Below are 20,098 nucleotides of genomic sequence, written 5' to 3' on the forward strand. Positions count from 1 at the left end.
TCTCAAATCATCAACATTGTTCGAGACGAGAAATTGAATCGTGGGGTTTGGCTATAGGTACGTATATCCTCGATAAAAATTCAAACAAAAAGTATAAGTAAGATATAGGTATCTGGGCCAGGGGCTGAAAAATACAGTATAGGTAACGAGAAGACAGATACGACGAAAACGAGTACAAATATTTACACGAAATAATTGTCTATACAAATCGGATTCCATGCGGAAATTAGCGATAAAATGAATTGGAAAAGACGCGACGCGTGATGCTTAAAAAGCTAATATTTGAATGAATTAAAGAGGGATTTCGTCGACGGCGAGGCTGAGATGGCACACGCTATATTGTATAGGTAGGTAGGTAGGTGTAGATGGATAGGTAGGTTGTTAGATGGATGTACTGTAAAGACGAGGAAGAAAAAGCGAAGAGGATGCGGAAGGGTGAAAGATACTACTATACGATGAGAGGAGAGAGAAACAATAAGAGATTCTTCGACTATGCTACGACGATGATCCGCGTTGCCAAAAACAACACGACTCTCACCCCCTCCCCCTTCCCCCGGCCATTCCTCTTTTCGTACGGTATAAATAATCAAAAGCGCACGCAAAGTTCGTCTGATCGGGTTTAATTTACAGAAGTAAGTAGTTTGCAGCTCCATTAGACAAATTTTGTCACGTTCACTTGTACGCCTTTATTTCTCATCATGCAAATCGATTCGCCATTTCACGCCTTTTAATATTGTTTTCTCGTCTAATTCGTCGTCGTTAAGTGTGCGTTATTTGTAAAAGAGAAGAAATTTAAATATTTCGAATTTATCAAGAAATTAACCCGCGCCCGCCGAGAAAGACGCCAACGTCCGTCGGTTCGTCGATTTTGTATACCCTTTAACTGATTCCATTAGGTGAACTGAGGATTACTCAAATTGGAATGGAATTTTTGTGCCAAGATGAGGCTCATAATTTTGTATATCTTGGTATTAAGTATATGCAGTAACAATAGCGAGAGATGAAAAAAGAAAAAGAAAGAAGGGAGAGTGAAAAAAATGGAGAAAAACGGATTAATGGAAAAAATTTTCGGATTAAATTAACTGACAGCGCGGCGCTAGGAACAGCAATAGAAACGCAGTAGTACATTTTCTTTCATTTACTGGCACGTTATTTAATAAGATTTTTTTCTGTTTTCTTTCTCTTCTGGTTCGTCTTTCAGTTCTACGCTGGCAAACGTTATTAAAATATTCCTCACCCTGCTCCTGGCCGGTAATTAATAACATTTTTTTTTCACTTCCCTCTTCGGGTGCGTTTTAAAAGGCGCACGCGTCTCTGTTCCTTCTTATACCATCATGTTGCTTGTTATTAATTTTCCTTTTGTGGATTAAAATCAGACAACATTTCAAAGTTTGCATCTTGTATTGCTCGGATGTTGGGCGTTTTTTTTCTTCTTCTTCGCTCTTTCTTTTTCTAAAAGCTCGTAGCACGATAGGGTGACTGTGTAAGATTAGCTCGAAGGCTAAGAAAAAAATAACTCTCCGCGGAATTAACCCCAATTGAAACGGACGTTTGTGAGGAATTTCATTACGCCGAGCTGCGAAAATGGCGTCATCTGACCCTGTTAATTTTCAAATTACCCAACGAGCGGCGGCTGAGGCGGAAATTTGCATTTTTAAATTACAACTTTTTATTTGTAATTCGCTTTCTTTCGCCGGTTTCGCGTTTTAGGCTTTTAAGTATCCAGTTTGTGGTGGTGTACTTGTTGAACGGTTCGTTGAAATGATGTGGTGCTTTTTGATGACTTGAGTCGTCGAGTGTGGAAAGAAAATACCTCGGAATATGACCAATTAGATTTTCCATGGATGGTTTCTGATCGATAAGTGTATCTTAATAGAATGGAACGTCGTATTAAAATATCAATTTAAAATGGAAAAATACTCCGTGGTAATTATTTTTCCTAATACTCGACTGCAGATGTTACTCCCTCCCTTCTCCATCTATACCTTTCTCGCGTTGGATGTCGAAACCTTTAGATATTTTTTCGAACTGTGTGGACTAACTAATTGTTTTTCGAAAAGGAAATTACACGTAACCGAGCCATGAAATTGAGCCTTTTTTTCTTACAAATATTTTTAAATATTCACAAACATATAAGAGAACACGTTGTCCTTAAAACCAGGTACTACGAATTACCGGATATTTACATCGGGTTGAAGAATCGACATCGACGGAAGTTGGTAAAAAAAAATTTTTCACCAAAAACTCCATTGTTTAGGAATGAATTTTTACATTTCAACGTCTCGGCCAATGGCTTCGAGATCAACCATCCAGTGAAGTATGTTCTGAAATAAAAATAAAGATTGGATGAAGAATTTAGGTAGGGAAGAATCTTATGGCCCTGATGTGATGTTGTCCATTTTCTCTCGAATATGAAACACTAGCTCAATTTGCTATTAGAAGAGGAAATGATTTGAAGTATTTGGAAATCTCGATGAGATTGTCTGAGATTGTCAAATTAATGAAGTCGAAGATATTTATTTTTACAACGTTTTGGACGAATGGTTTTTTCCCTCAATTTCTTTATTTTTTTCTGAGTAGATCAATTTTGAGTAGAGAACAAAAAAATTGATGAAACATTCAAAAATATAAACTTCACCATTCACCATCTGAAATTTTAAGCCCTGACGTTCGATTTTTGGAAATCCAAATTCGATTAGGTCTGAAATATTCGAATTTTGAAGTCGAGAACTGACCTCCTATTATCGGTTTTCTGTCATTTTAGATCCTTTGAGAGTTCATTTTTTCATTTAGGTATTTTAGCCTTTGAAATTTTCATTAAAATAGTTCTGCAAGTGAACCTCTGGTTTTGGTCACCAATGTCGTCGACTTTGCTCAATTTTTCACTAGACCATAGAGATCCATAAGGCAGCTCTCGAAAAAAACTCATTGTCAGCTCCCCAAACGAAAAATTGAGGGTCTTACTAGAAATTGAATTTTCCGTAGTCCAAAAATTGCAAACTTTATTCCTGGTTTATTTAAATTACATATAATTACGTTTAGAGACTCAATTTTGACTCGAGTGAAAAACATAGTCTATTTTGAGATGCCCAAATTTTTCAAAAAAATGGGTAAAATATCAAAAAGTAGGTACAATTTTATTCTCACTGATGTCGGAAATAGCCCTCAAAACGTTTAAGTAGGTAGCTTAAATATGGCTTACTATTGGAAAGAAAATTCCTAGAGTTTAACTGCCTCTTCGCCTATTTTGAATTTTGAAGTGTTTTTTTTTTTTTGAAAAATTTGGGTCTAAAAAATACCTACTCTTTTTCTCACTCATTTTAAAGGAAGCCCTTAAAACATATTGGTCGTCGGAATTCGACGTAGAAATAAAATTTCCAAAGTTGTGAAAGTCTAATCGCACATTTTGAGGTTTCGAAACTTCTTTTTTGTTGGAAATTTCGGCTCAAGGAATTCACTTTTTTTTCTCATGTGAGAAATGACTGTCAAAATGGACTTTTTTCAACTCATTTGCACCAAAAATGATTTTTTTGAAAGAACTCTGAGGGTCCTACAAAAAAATTGAGTGATTCATTTTTTGATTTTTTACTAGATGACTTCGTTTCTAAAATATTTCAAATGTTGGCTCGAATTAATTGTGGTATAAAATGACGAAAAATACATTTTTTTGTTTTCTTGAAAATTGCACTTTTATTTTCATATCTTTCAATTTTTTTCGGGTTTTCAAAATCTATTACAATTCAAAATGAGAAAACAGTTACGAAAAACTGTTCTTGATTGATTTTTCCAGTTAAAATGACCGCATTATACTAACCTCCCCCCCCATCTTTCAATTCCTCCAAATTCAAAAGTTTTTGGGGGAGGGATATTTCCTGAATTGAAAAATCAAGTGTTTGATTTTTTTTGGGGGGAGGGGGTGGGTGAGAGCGCAAATTTTCCTACTTGCATAAGAGAAGTATCCTAACCGGTGCAAAAATTTTTGAACAGGACAGAAGGGAATCGAAAGAAGAGGACCACAAAAAAACCATTTTAACCAAAATCTCACGTGGTGACATTTTTTTTCGATTTTTGACGAGCGTTTGAAAATTCAAATTTGGGTCAAAATGGGAAAAAATCAAAATTCCAACAAAAATACCCAGAAAGCTGAAATTTGGTTTACCATATTTTTGACCTGTCGAGTCGATTGGTGACAGTTTCGAACTGTTCTGGAGCTTCCAGCGGCGGTTCAAATCCAAAATTCTCTCCAGTGATCATTTTTTAGAAAAGTGCAAAAATCGTAGATTGCAAACGCGTGATCGAAGAGATCTGAAATTCAGTTTGTACTCTATTTTCGACCTACCAAGTCGATTGGTGACGATTTCAAACCGTTCTGGAGCCTCCAGCTGATTTTTGGTTTCTCCAGTTTTCGAAAAAACGCAGTGAATAGACCTAGAATAAAAATTCTAGAATTTGCATTAATTGTAACAAAAACTTTAAACTTTGAATATGTACCATTGGACCCTATTTCAACCCCCCCCCTCCTTTGCATCAATTACCTAAGAACTTCAATTTCGAGCAATTTTGAACCACTATTTTCACAAAATTTCACTTTGGTACGTAATTAATTAAAGCTGAAATATTTCCAAAAAATTACTATTAGAGGCTCTAGATCGACTCAAAATAGTCTCCAGTTGACTCGGAAGTTCGTACGAGAATTTTTTTTGACACACAGCCTTGCCCAATTTTCAGTCGACAAATCGTAAAAAAAATTGCAAAAATTCTGAATTTTAGGTGAGTATTTGGGGTGATTTAGGAATTACAGGCGATGAAAGCTCATACAGTGATCTTTTTTGGCACATTTCGTCGTTAATCTCGATAAAAATATTTTCTTTTTACATCTTCATATCTTGTTCAGTTTGATCCAATTGACTCGAGAAAAAACTTCATCGAAATATCAAAATGCTGAATATGAAGAATCCAAGCTCGTTTTAGAGCTGAAGGATGCGAATGGGGGGGGGGGGGGGTCGTGTGAAGGTCCATTTTTCTCGATTTAATGAATTTTCTACAACTTTGAAAGGTAAATGTATCTTGTATTAAGACCATGAACTCCACAAGGAGCTGATCACTTTCAAAGAACTTTATTATGACATCAACATAGACGCTTTTTCGCCCCTCGAGCTGAGATCTGCTTGTTATAGGCGAGTTCAACGTCTTGACAACATGTAACTGCCATGTTTGATTGTACAGATGCGAATAGGTATATAAATGCGTATTGTTGGAATTATATAACGAAAGTAAACATTGTATGTATGTACTATTGAAATACATACATTGGTTATGAGCATATAAAGAAGAATCGACGAGTATACACACAAGATGAAATTAAATCATATTATACGATTCGATTCGCATCGTACGTCTTAATACACATATCAGGTGTAGAGATATATACATTTAAATATTCATCTCTACAATTGGTCTATCTCGTATAGGTACGGTTAATAGATTTTATTCTACGGATTGTACAAAGCAGGCGGTTGCGGTAGTACTGGAGCCTGTGTGGAATTGCGATGGAAAAGTGCGTGTGAACTGGGCTCATATGTACAGACTACAGAGACGTCTTTTGTATCACGATGGAAATGTTTACAAGTCCAAAGACGTTGACTGGTTGTTTTTTTTTTCAACGATGAGATTATTTTGCTGGATGAAAAATTGTAATTTCCTCGATGATAATGCAACATGCCTCATCGTCATCGCGGTTTAACAAATTAATTAAGTATATCTGGGCTTCGCGATAGTCTATCGGCTCGAATAAATAGGAAAGTGTTTCGTAGGTATTCTTGATTACCATATATACCTACCTACATAAGCTAAGCTGCAAAAAAAACCATGAGATATCATATTGCGAATATTATAGCGCGGGCAGAATTGTTCTAGGTCAATATACGCGATGTTTCCTGGACTTGACCATCGAGCTGTATAGTTACATATAATTAAGCTTGAACAAAATTTAAAACGCCGAAAAACGTCGCAGCTTGATGAATACGTAGTTTGCATACTACATAGATGCCCGCCAGATTAAACGTTCACCCTGCGTGGAGCTGGAAACCAGTTCTGTATGCCATTGACCACGTGCTTATTTCACTCGTATCGCGTTCGAGTCTCTCGAAATAAAATTTGTGTCATGATTTGAAAATTTTTTTATCAAACGGACACGCCTCTTTGCGCGAAATTTCTTCTTCTTCGATAAGACGGATGCAAGCAAGCAAAAAGGTTAATATACTTTGTAGATAGGTATACCTACGTGAGATACTTCGTTTTTGGTGTGTGTCTGTTCTGTATACGCAAATTATGGTGTGTCGTGTGAGACCTGTCTTGGAGTTTTGATTTTGCAACATGCATCGTAAAATGCATTTATACGGGTTGGTTGCGATCAAGTTGGGTGGTTTTTATGGCTCACGTCAGCTGACTATGGCATGACATGAGAGAAGAATCCAAATTGTGGTGTGGTCAATTCAAAAGTGAAGAGGTGACGGAGAAGTTCCTCCTGAAAATAGATTTTTGGGGTGAAACAATGGAAAAAAGACTGTCACGATGGTCGTTTTGACATGGAAAGAAATAGTATTTTTGGGCCATTTTCAAAAAAAAAAGTCCTGAATGTGATTGGGTACGTAAAATCCTAGGAAATCATATTTTCTAGTCAAATATCAATTTCCAACTACCAACACGTTTTGAGGGCCCTTTTTAGAGTTTTTGCGCGAAGCGCGAAAAAACTCTATTGTAATCACTTTTTCATGGTAGTCATCGTAGTCATCGTAGTCATCGTAGTCATCGTAGTTTTCGTCGTCATAAATCTTTTTGTAGATTTGTAAAATGCTAAGCAATATCCATTAAATATATATCGCTACGTTTTTTTTTTCTAAATTCCCAATAAAATTCAAAATATTACTGTTGATAATATTGATGATAATGAAGAGCGAAGAAGTATTTAATAATACGTTCTAAGTTCCGAGCAGTTTTCACTTTTTATGGTTATTTTTGAAGGAAATAGCGCATTCTGGAACCATTACAGTACTATGAAAAAAAACAACTTTTGCTGGAGGTTCTAGATCGGCTTTAAAACAGTCGCAATCGATTCGGGAGCTCGATTTTAGTAATTAAACCATATTTCAGATTTTCATCTCGTGGTTTACTATTTTTATGAAAACTTTACCAATAAATAAGCTACATGAATAAGTATTTCAGTGATTTTCAAACAGTTGTCAAACATCAATTCGGAAGCTGAGTGTCGGTAGCATGAACTTTCAGCATGCCAAATTCCACCCTAGTCTTTGAAGATGATACCCGTTTACAAAGTTCCCTTGTAAGCTAATTTTAGGGTGTCAACGCTGATTTATTGTACTAGGTATTACAAATTTTTTATATTCTGAAAAAATCATCATGGTTAAAAAAAGAGCTTGCCTTTCGCTTCCTTCAATTTTGGCCAGAGTGTTCACTTTCCCACCTTTGTTCTGGTCCAACTTTTCCAATTTTACAGATCATTCAAATTTATAAGTATATTATGTAGATAGGGGATGCATAACTTTTTTTCGAACGTCTCAACTGCTAAATTTATCAATTAATCCAGCAATGTGAATTTCTTAAAACTTCACAAATCGAAAATTCGTTTGATTTGACCATTTTTCGTTTAAAAAATTAAAACGCTCTTGTCAAATGTTTTTCAAAACCATATCATTATTGTAATTGTACCTAATTAAACGATAACAAATCACCAGAATTTTTCGAAATTGAGCCACGCGGTGTCCGAGGTACAACGAAGGAAAGCATAAAAATTTAGCTTCAACTCCAGCAACAGCCACAAAGAAACAAAATACGACAGCACAAAGTTCATCAAATAACGGAATAAAGGAGAAACCATTGGAAGATAACATAAGGAAAACAAGTAATCAAATAATAAAAAAACATATATGTCACTAAAAAATGTCACCTACCTATATATTCAAAAATTTTTGATTTTTTTGGATTAATTTAGATTCGATGGATTCGGCACTTTTTTAAAGTATTATTGAAAGTGTGAAAAAAGTTGACGCTGCAGAGCAGCAAAAAAAAATCGAGGAGCTCTTTTCTTTGTTTAAAGAGGTGCCAATACCAAGTTCGATCACGATTTCGTTTCTGCAATTGTTTGAAAAAGTTTACACGAATATAACTGATGCGAAAATGAGAAATAAAATCAAAAGGGGGTTATTTGAGATGAGCATGGCCGAATAATTTATTGTGTATTTTGGAAAGAACTTTAAATCACCTTACGATTCAAATAAAAGAATTTTCTGCAACGAGTTAATTTTTTCAAAAACTGTCTTAAAATGTCATTTTTTACGTTTTTTCTGAAAAAATATGTGAGATAGTTGAAAATGTATACAATAAAACTTTTTCAAAATCAAATTTCTACCTTAAAATTATTTCAACAATTTGGTAAAAATAGCTGCTTCAACGAAGGATGAGAATTATTGTAAAATTGCTTCGGTTGAAGAGTGACTTTTGGATTTTGAAAACATCGTCTACATCAATTTAAATTCAAACTTATCCTGAACTTTATTTTTTTAAATACCTTTTTTTTTAATGATTCAAGTGAATACATTATACCTCAAACGCAAAAACTCTTTTGTAATCAGCGATTAGCTGATGGCTTGTTAGTAATTTTTTGACTCAAACTTTTTAGAAAAATACACAGAAATCTCAAAAATGTGTGATTGGAAACCTACATTTAAAAACTTCCTTTCAGAGCCACATTCGAACGACCAAAGTGCCAACACATTTTGGGAGACCCTTTCAACACGATTGAAAAAAAAGTTTTCTACTTTTCAACATTTCACCACATTTTTTGAATAATTTTGGTCCGAAAAAATTCTGGTTTTCTTATACTAGTTTTGAATATGAGTTTCAAAACATTTGAATGTGCCTTAAGGTGTATCTTATTTATGCCTACGTGGAGAACAATTTTTTTTGCTTCCACCCCCTCAAGTTGTTACCTCGGATGAGAAAATCAGGCCATGAAATTTTCAACCCCCTTGGTGAGAAATAATTTGTAGTGTATCTGAATGAGTTGGACTTGCCAAGATAATTGCGACGTTTTGGCAAAAATATGAGAATTTTGACAAAATTTGAAACATCACCTATACAACTTTCCGTCCACTCATCAAAAATTGACTCTTTTCGACAATTTTGACAAAAAACGGTAATTTTTTGACAATTTTGACAGAAGCAGTGGTTTTTGGGCAATCTTGGCAAGAACGTGGACTGTTGGACAATTTTTGGAAAAAATCGACCCTTTGACAAATTTTAGCAAAAAGTGGCCCCTTTGAAAACTTTACCGAAAATGGACAATTTGACATTTTTGACAAAAAATAACACTTCATGACTATTTTGCCAAAAATTGACACTTTTTGACTATTTTGACAGAAATTGACACTTTTTAACAATTTTGACAGAAAAAAACACTTTTTGACGATTTTGACAAAAATTTATACTTTTTGACATTTTTGACAAAAATTGACACTTTTTGACAATTTTGATACTTTATACTTTTTGACATTTTTGGTTAAAATTGATACTTTGACATTTCTAATAAAAATTGACACTTTTGACAAGAATTGACACTTTTTGACACTTCTGATAAAAATTGATCTACTTTTTGACATTTTTGATAAAAATTGATACTTTTTGACATTTTTGATGAAAATTGACACCTTTTTGACAAAAATTGACACTTTTTGCACTTTTGATAAAAATTGATACTTTTTGACATTTTTGGCAAGAATTGACACTTTTTGACAATTTTGACAAGAATTGACACTTCTTGACTGTTTTACAAGTAAGTTTGGCGAAAAATAAGATTTTTGGAACAAAAAGAGGACTTTTCAAACAGGTGAGGCGGAAATTAATTCTTTTCGGCGGTTTGGGGTGGGGAGATTTCAAAAATTAGCGTGCCTTCAAAATACAAAATATGAAAAAAGGCGTATTTGGAAGTATCCTGCTCATAGATGAAAAATTTTCAAATAATTTGTATTTGCAGACATAATTTTACATCTTTTTTGGTGTTTTTCAACTTTTGGGGTTTCATACAAGGGAACCAACATCATTTGGAGGACTGAGGGAGGATTTTTCTTGAAAATGTGGTTATTTAAATGTACTGCTGCCTACAAATGAAAAATTTTCAAAAAATTTATGCATTAATATCAATTTTTCATCTTTTTATTTTTCCAAATTTGGGGGGGGGGAGTTCCATACAACGGAGCTAACATTCTTTAGAGGTCCAAAAAAAAGTTTTTCCCTGAAAAGCTGAAAAAGGGACAGTTCAGAAAAATGCTGACGCAAAAACTAAAGAATTTTTATAAATTGAATTTTTTTTTGATTTTTTCAACTTGGGGAAGGAGGCTACTGACACCACTTTTTTTGCAGATAGCAGGGAATTAAAAAACAGGGAATTATTTTCTCACCTGAGTTAACAACTTGGGGGAGGGGGAGGTGGAAAATTCCAACTTTGCAAAAAAAAAAGGCACACCTAATGTACCCATATAGGTTTACTTCTATGATATAAAAAAAATTTTCTGCGTTGTTTGGCATAATCTACAATTTTTCCACCAAAAAGTGATAAATTATCGTTTAAAAAAAGTGTTTTGATCAATTCGAAACAAGCTCCTTTATTTTTTCTCATCATTTAAAACAAATTTCTTATTGTCAAAGTTTACCTTTGATAATTTTTTGAAGAAAAAAAATGCCACTTCCAGCTCCCTTCCCACATACTTCTGAATACCATATTCAATTTTAAGCTCTAATTAGTTGAAAAGATCGCGAGGCCTTTTTGAATATGCTGGAAACACTGTAATATTTCAAATTGAAATACCTACGCGGTGCAATCAGCCTTTGATATATCTCTTCCAGAACGAGGAATCTTCGCTTTGAACCGTTGACTTGATACGAAACCTACATCCACATGTATTAATACTAACAAGACGTCGCGTCATAACGTATTACATATTAAAACGTTGAAATTTTACTTTTTGATAAATATTCCTCAGCGAGAAGAAGTAGGTAAGTATATACGAAGGCGTACGTTTGTTTGTGGAAACCAGAGTTAAATTTTAAAAGGGGGATAAAAGCAACAACACCGAAGACAAAAAGCGACCGAAATTTTACACGCATTCGAACAACGAAAAGGGTGCGAAAAAGCTTAGAAATTTCATTAACGTCGTTTTAAGGTGAATTTATACCCGTTGTAATTTCCTTTTATTGGGGAACCGCAAACAACGTCGTGTACTGTGTTTGTTCGCACTACTTACAGTGCATAGTATAGGTATACATGAACAGACAGAGATGAAAAACACTAAAGAGGAAAAAAAAAAGAGTAGAAGAGAAACCCAATGGCTTAGCAACATCTTACGTTGTTATATGTGTAGGTAGGTACTTCGTAAAAGAGATAGAGAGATGGTGTAGGAGGGGGAGGGGGAGACTACACAGTGCACCCTAATACGCACATAAGTCACCAGAATAGGTAGCAGCATTCGCCTTATGGAATAAAAAGCCACTTGTCTTATGTATTCTGTTAGTGTAAGACCAGACGAGGTTATCGTACAGTAATTCACCTAGTATTTAATTCAGCCCTTTTCCCATCACCCTTTACACCCTCACGCTGTATAGGCTCCTTTTTCACAATGTAATAATTTATATTTTCAAACAATGCGAACTACATACATAAAGAAGTTGTAATTCTTATAACAAGACACGACGCCTAAAATATAAAGACATAATTCCTTTTTTCTATTGTACAAGATAGTACATCTGTAATTAAAAACTACTCTATAGTCTTTGAGGTCCCTTCTGCGTTGGTATGGTTGGTTGCATGAAACCATCGAAATCAAATCTTTTCCCCTATCTGAGTGTATCGTTTCGAGAATCGACGTCTAGCGAGTTTAAACAATGCAGAACGATATACGATATCGCATCACGATGAACATAGACCCATAGCAAAAACACTCGAAAATCTCCGAGCACGTTCTCCGATAACAAAACCGCGTATTTTTACCAAAGAGAGCCTTCTCTGGGCTCTTCAAAGAAACGACTACCGAGTGCAGAGGACTGAGGAGTGAAAAAAAAATCCGCAACCGATATACAGCGACGACGAGCTGTGGAGCTGCTACATCTACATGTACACACACACACACAGAAGAGAATCCGCTGCTATTGTTTTAACCGCCAACAATGTCATCGAACGACAGATGTCTTTTCATTACGCGCTATCTAATTTTCACCGCGTAACGTATTGTCACGTCTGTACTTCTCTTTGCAACCCTTCTCTTCACGTCTTCTTCATCGCCTTATTCCCCAGACCTATGTGGTTTCATTGGCCAAGTAAATATACGTACTATACTCGTATGTGCGAGAAGAAAAAGAAAAAGAGTCGAGAAAAATAACAAATCAAACAATAACCTTTTTGAAAAAAAGAATTTCCTACAATGTAGTGGTGACGTGAGTTTTCCTTTCTTTGTCCATGTCCATGTATGGAAAATTCTACTGTGTATTGTATGCGATGTTTCATTTTGTCGCACCCTCTTCAGTCCGTCAGTCTGATTTTTTTTGCTTTGTTTTTTTCTCAGTTCGCTGATTACCCCTTTCCCCCTTTGTACGCGTTAAACTGTTTGAATTTGATTGATACACGATTAACGATGAGAAAATTCACCTTTAATTGAAATAGGTATCGCGAATTGTACCATGGACGAGGACTGTCCTCCTTTTCCCTCTCTTCATCCTGGCGTTCTTTATAAAGATCGAATTAGTCGAGTGGTGGATTGTCAATTAAAAAATATGCACACAAAAGTGCCCGAATCTGTCTCTCGCGGACTTCTTTTCTCACGTCCGAGGACTCGGTTATTAATGAAGGGAGGGGGGGAGTGGAGGGTACTTGTAGAAAAATAAGATGTCCTATTTGAAAGCTCGCAGATAATCAGTCTTATAGTTGTTTTAAGTGCCATGTCTTGAGACGCTTCGTGAATTCTTTCGACTGTGTTGAATTGTTTTTCGTTGAAGATACTTCTGGTATTGTTCTATAGTATCAAATCAAAAAAGTACAGATATAAGCCTACGAGTATTTTTTTCGTCGAACCCTTTAACAAAACGTCGAGCTGATTACCAATCAATCATTCATGTTTAAGGTTTGAAAATTTTCCATGACGATTTTAGACGTTTTGAATGTAGTGTTTTTCTCCTTTTTCGCACATTTTATAATCAATAAATTTCAAACCTCTGGTATCCAGTATATGATACACCGTCTGTTAAATACCCCCTTCTCCTCAACCAAGGCCTACAAAAAAGAGCTCAACACCATCATCCACATCGCTCAAAATAATGGATACCCTAAAAAGCTTGTCTTTAAATTACTTAATCGTATACGGTTCAAAAAATTACTCAACAACAACACTACGTTGATCAACACAGTACACCAGGATAAGAAAAAGTTCAAAAAATTCAATTTCCATGTATCTTCAACCTCAAAGTTGGTCCAGGTGTTCAAAAGTAGCGACACAAGTGATACTCAAATTGCCTACTCATCAAGTCATCAACGAATTCGCTAGGGTCATTGCTTTGCAACGCCAGAGACAAAATTCCGAAAATGGAAAAAAGTGGCGTTTATCGATTGTCTTGCAATAATTGCTCTGCAACTTACATAGGCCAAACTGGGAGAAGTTTTACAATAAGGATAAAAGAACACATCTCAGCTTGGAAAAACAGACATCTTATCTTGGGAGAAGTAATTTTGCGGACCATTTAATAAAATCAGTACATGACTTTATACCTGACTCAGGCGTAGCGATACTGCATACAGCCGAAAAAGGACATCGACTCAACACCCTCGAACTCTTGGAAATAAAACGCCATAAAAATTCAACACAATTCAACATGGTCAATGATATTTCACCGAACAGCATTATCGATTCTCTGCTTTCTATTTTAAATCAACCCCTACCCAACCTACCTCGATCATAATTTACGTCGCATTTTCGTCTTGTTCTTGTTATCGCCCCCCCTCCCTCCCTTAGATAATTTCCCAACGCATCTACACATCTTCTACAATGTATCTCGCAGTTTTCATCTCATTCGTGATTGATAATGGTCGCTACGACGACCGAAACGCGTCTCATTTTATAAAATTTAATGTATTTGTAATTTTAATTTTTCGTGAATAAAAAAGTGTTCGTGTTGTAAAAGGTGAAATTTATTGATTTTAGACGTGTTTCATTCTTAGTATTTGATATTTCTGGACTTTATTATGTTCAGCGAAAATTCAGCAAATTGAAATTGAACGTGAAAAAAAATCAATAATAATGATTAATTCGTGATTCAGAAATTCCGATTTAAAAAAAATTAAGGGTCTGGAATATGGAAATTATTTTACTCGATCGGATCAAAATTTTACTCATAAATCAAACTGAAATTTTCCTGAAATCTCGAAATTTGAAAATCAAATTTTATCATTTTGAGGCAGTAATTGCCAAAATTTCAAGTGTGAATGGTTCTGCAACTTTTTTTCCTCGAAAAAATAAAAATAAAATTTGAAAAAAAGTTTACAAAATTCGCATCGTCACTTCAAATGTTCTCAAAAGTCAAGGTGCACTCTAAATTTGAAAAAATCTGCGCAGTAGCTTTGGGGGTGCGAGTAATATGGACGTGCAGCAATTTTTAGACTGCTTAGAGGCATGAAATCGTGGGTGAAACATTCAAAACTGTTGATAGGTAAAAATTCCCCACTAATAAAAATTTTAGAAGCTAAACCAATCGGCTTAAAAAATTTTGAATTGGGGAAGGGAATTAAACGACGAGCGTACATTTCATCCACTGAAATTTAATTTCTCGATTTTGGTATTTTTGAAACTTACAAAATTTCTCGTTTTTTCAAAAATTAGCAAAAATTGTTCGTTTGAAGAAAAAAAATATTCATTGAAAAAATTTTCCCCAAAAGTCTCGCATTTACAAGAAATTGCCAAAAATTCTCGTTTTTTTGACAGAAGTTGCGAAAAAGCATAATTTTTTGGTAATATTTACCAAAACAGTTCTGCTTTTTGCCAAAATTGTCAAATTCTTGCTTTTTGACAAAAAATTTTGTTGTTCAGAAATTGACAAACATTTTCGCTTTTTAATAAAATTCCTAAAATTGGTGTTTTTTTCAAAAAATTTCAAAGTCACAATTTTTTTATAAATTGTCCAAGTCACGATTTTTCATCAGAAATTTCCAAAAAGCCCTTCTTTCGGGTAAAATTGTCAAGGAATCGTTTTTTTTTTTTTTATAAAATCGTTGCAAAATGGTTCAATTTTTTTAAATTGAAAACCAGAACATTTCATTTTGTATTATTCTGTGCTTTTTTTTCGTGGATTTTTTCCTACATCAAGTAAAATATTTTCCTCTTAATTTGTCACTTTTTGGTTACTTTTTCAAACTTTTTTAGAAAAAAATTCGTACAAATGCTGACTGAATTTCATTTTGACCCTATAACAGGATTATTTCGAAAGCTGAAGAAATCTTCACCCATTGATTCGGTGGAGGAGGAGGAGGCAGGGGATTGTGAATCGTGAATTTTTCAATGTTTTCAAAAATGACCATTATAGACAATTTTGGATTTGAACATACACCAATCGATTTTAAAAATGTGTTTCAAAGTCGATCAAAAGAATCACAAAGATGGTTAATCCCAGATTATAGGAGCTGAACTTCAATTTTGACCCCATTTATAGTATTTTTTTTTGAAAGTCGAAGAAATCGAAAATCTTTACTGAATGCTCTAGAACAGCTGGAAACCATCACCAATCGATTTGTGAGGGGGAGGGGGTGCGAACCGTGAATTTTTCAATTCTAGTTTACTCGTAGGATGGGCTCCATTCCATTTCAATCCTATTTTTGGCATTTTTTTTGAAAACTAGAGGATCCAAAAATCCGCTGGAGGCTCCAGAACGGTTTGAAAACCATCATAAATCGACTGTGGAGGACGAATATGGGATACATGAACCATTATGAACCAAAAAAGATCATTTTCGGTTGATTTGATCAAATTTTGGAATTTTTCATGGGAAATGGGTCAAATTTGAAATTAAAAAAATTCTCCAAAAATCGATAAATGAATTTCAGCAGCTGAAGTTTGAGCAGGTGGCGTATTTAGAGGTCTTTTTTTTTAATTTTCGTGTTCGGTGCAAAAAATTTTACTCGAAAATAAATTCAAGTGAAATAAATTGAAAAATAGGCCAAAACGCTATCCATACTCCTCCAAAACCCATATTTGCCAAAAACCTGCACCGAAAACTATAAAAAAAATAACAAACTGATACTTAGTTACCTACCTATACTTACAAGTATAAAATACGAAGGATTTCTCTCTCTTAAAATCATTCCAATTAAATATACGACACTGCCGGACCATTTTAACGAGCTTACATAGGATTGGATGCATCATCACCTTTGTATACACAGACCGAACACCGTCCACATACATATAATAGAACTTCAAACAATCGGACATTGGTTTAAACAAAACGAGCGCTTAATGAAATGTCGAAACACCATTAGTCAACATCAGACGCGTTTAAAATGCCCGCCAATTAAATAATTAATGGTCAGTTTACTAATACGATTACTCGTAGCAGCCCAAACAACAAGTCGCAGACCATCTCCTCTTTGCTCCGGTTCGTCGTCGCCACATTTGGTTTAAAAATCATGCCCACACGGTCTTGTGCGGTGAAATCTCGAGAGTAACCGTTTTAGTAATTACCGAGTAAGTATATAAAGCGCAGCTACTTAATAATGCGTAAGTGTAAGTATATAAGTAAAAGACACCGATGTTTTGAAAACAATGACAATTGCATAGATTGTTGTTGTTTCGAAAGGGAAACTTGTGTATGTGTGTAACCTCAATATAAATAAGGGTTTGTTTACATGGTTTGAGACCATCGTGGTTATAAGTGGAAAAGGGGTTATCTGCATCTCGTTGACCAAATGTTGATTTTCTGTATTATATTATAAGAGTGGCAATACGATGAGAAATTACGATCCCCCTGTGGTTGGTACTCGACGTGATTACATTGTGGACCATTTTAAAGCGACAAATTATTGTTCTCGCGACACGATTGTATTGGTAAATGTCCCTTTATAAGATGACATGAGTACTCGAGATTCGTAACATCCTATAAATAGCCTTGTGTAGGTATAAGTTACACGTGTAGTAATAAAAGGTGTTTTAGTATACACATTCAGGTATCAAGCACCTATTACTATAGGGTATCTTAGGTTAGATTTGCTAATCTATCGATATAAACGAACCGTAATACACATTGAAAGAATTCAATATACGTGTATAGGTTAGGTTAGGTTAGGTATACGATAACGATACCAGGATACGTCTTTAAGTATTTAGAGAAGAAGAGACGCGGAAACGTGGTAGTGTACTTAAAAAACATGAGAATACAATCGGCTCAGCTCGTCACTTAAGCATACCTATGTAGTTTTGTACACCTTAAAAACAGCTATTCGACGGGGTGTTATACTCGTATGTATAAAGATACGTTGCGGTGTTGTAAAAAGGCAAAAACGCGTGAAAATAGGATATCGCACCTTTTGCGTGAAAACAGCGACACATTTCTACGACACAACGTACACATAAGTAGCAGAAGAAGGAAAAAAAATAAATACCTTGATAAAAAGTAGGTACTCGAAAATGGGCCGAAATGTTGCAAAAAGCGACCAAATAGTAACACGGTTCGATGAACTTGGGTGAGAGTATGTTTTTGTGATTGCTTAAAAAGGCATATATTACACGCTCGTCGATTGTACGATACGTGTTGATAAGGATGGCGGCTCTTTTGGAGGATTGCTGCGTGTCTTTTATCTCGGCTCGTATTTATTTTTCTATATGGTATAGAATTCATTAGCCTTTAGATAGTTTTCCGTTTCGAATAAGAAGATGTCCCTGTGTATAAGTTGCAGGGTGGACAATGCGAGAATTTTTTCAATCGAATCGAACAATACACCAGAGGCGCAATTATTGTCACCGGTGAGTGGGATTACGATTACGTGAAAAACGCGAACACGAAAAAAGATAACTTCACGCGCCCTACGTGATAAAAAGGACGAAGGAGGAATTCGCCATATGTCAGGATGAATTTGTGTTGTTGGTGAGGTATACGGTGCTGCACCTCTGGTTCTTTCTGGTTCTCGCGAGTAGGTAGGTAGTATTTCTTTAGACATACTACGAGTTGGAAATATTTACTTACGAGTATACCTACAAATGCTGGCAAAGTTCATTTTTATATCATCGACTATATAATTACCGCATTGAATGCGGCTCATGGTTCGTGTTTGTACCGAGAAATGACGAGATGGAATTCATGAAAAAAAAAAAAAGGCTGATGGATAACGTGTCAACTATTTGCATGGCTGTGTAAACATGCACGATATTCCGAGTTCAAGCGCCATAAAATATAATATTGAAACGTACTACTACGAGTATATGACTCTTTAACCTACACATGTACTAGATATCTGTGTGCAGCGGTGTGGCCAAAGGTCGATGGTGTTGATGTATAGTTTTGTGTAGTATCTACATATTACGTAGATAAATGTTGTAGCAGATGGTATGAAAATTTCAATTCGTCAAAATTTGAGTGAAAATACAGGGTTCGAATTTGTGATAAGGTTCTGATAGAAAACCATTCGATGAAGTTGAATTTTCTCCAATTTTTGGTAGAAATAGATAGAAAATTTTATGAGGTAAAGTGCTCAGAAGTGGCCATCTACCGTAGGAAGGCTACTTTGGTGTTTTGAACCGGACAAAGCTGAATCGAAAAAGCATGCAAAATTACATCAAAATCAAAAAATTGTGGCCTGAGTCAAAAATGAAGGGAAAAAAAATCAAAATTTTACCAAGTTGACTTGGAAAGCTGAAATTTGAAATGTGCCTTATTTTTGACTAGCCAAATCGAATGGAAATGGTTTCAAACCGTTTTGAGCAGTTCTGGGGCCTCCAGAAAATTTTTGAATGTTGAAATTTTTGCAAAATTTTACCTAAGGAAGTTGCAAAGTTGAAATTTATATACTTTATAGATTAATTTCAATCTGCTGAGTCAACTGGAAATAGTTTTAGGTCACCTTGAAGCCTTCAACAATTTTTCAAAAATTTCAAATCCTCAAAAAATTTTGGCCTGAGCCAAAAATGAAGAAAAATCAAAATTTGACCAATCTGAAAGCTGAAATTTGATATGTGCCGTATTCTTGACTCGTCAAATCCGTTTTAAGCAATTCTGGAGCCTCCAGCATATTTTTGAATGTTGGAATTTTTGCAAAATTTTACCTAAGGAATTTGTGAAGCTGAAATTGATGTATTTTATACATTAATTTCAATCTGCTGAGTCAACTGAAAATACGAGTAGGTAGTGTTATGCTGCTTTGGAGCCTTCAATAATTTTTCGAAAATTTCAGATCCCCAAAAATTTTTGGCCTGAGCCAAAAATGAGAAAAAAATCAAAATTTTACCAATCTGACTTGGAAAGCTGAAATTTGATATGTGCCTTATTTTTGACTCGTCAAATCGAATGGAAACGGTTTCGAACCGTTTTGAGCAGTTCTGGAGCCTCCAGCATATTTTTGAATACTGGAATTTTTGCAAAATTTTACCAAAGGAAGTTGCAAAGCTAAAATTTATGTACTTTATACATTAATTTCAATCTGCCGAGTCTACTGGAAATAGTTTTAGGTCGCCTTGGAGCCTTCAACAATTTTTCGAAAATTTCTGATTCCCAAAAATACCACATGAAATCTGTCGAAATGAACTTTAGCACCTTTAAACGTGTTTTAAGCTTGTTAGAAACTCATCTTGACCATAATGACTGAAAAAATGAAAATGTTTTCGTCGGCTCAGAACTGATTTGGGTTAAATTTTCAATTATGAAATCACTGAATAAATATACGTTCCCAAACTTGCAGTGAAAATGTGGAATTTTCAAAATATCGCTGATGGCTCAACAACGACTTGGAACCACCTCCAGTCGATTCAGCATATTGAAATTGGAGTATATAAAGTAAAGT

At 34.9% G+C, this 20,098-nt stretch overlaps 2 protein-coding genes across 8 annotated transcripts in view; one reads left to right on the forward strand and one right to left on the reverse strand.

Annotated features, from left to right (window-relative positions):
• The window catches only part of dac (dachshund), a 254,479-nt gene that overhangs the window by 172,727 nt on the left and 61,654 nt on the right, over positions 1–20,098 (reverse strand). The window lies entirely within an intron of this gene.
• Positions 1–20,098, forward strand: part of Sfmbt (Scm-related gene containing four mbt domains) — a 159,168-nt gene that overhangs the window by 289 nt on the left and 138,781 nt on the right. The gene's annotated exons all lie outside the window — the stretch shown is intronic.

This window comes from Planococcus citri, chromosome 3, assembly GCF_950023065.1.
Source record: "Planococcus citri chromosome 3, ihPlaCitr1.1, whole genome shotgun sequence".
Lineage (NCBI taxonomy): Eukaryota > Metazoa > Arthropoda > Insecta > Hemiptera > Pseudococcidae > Planococcus > Planococcus citri.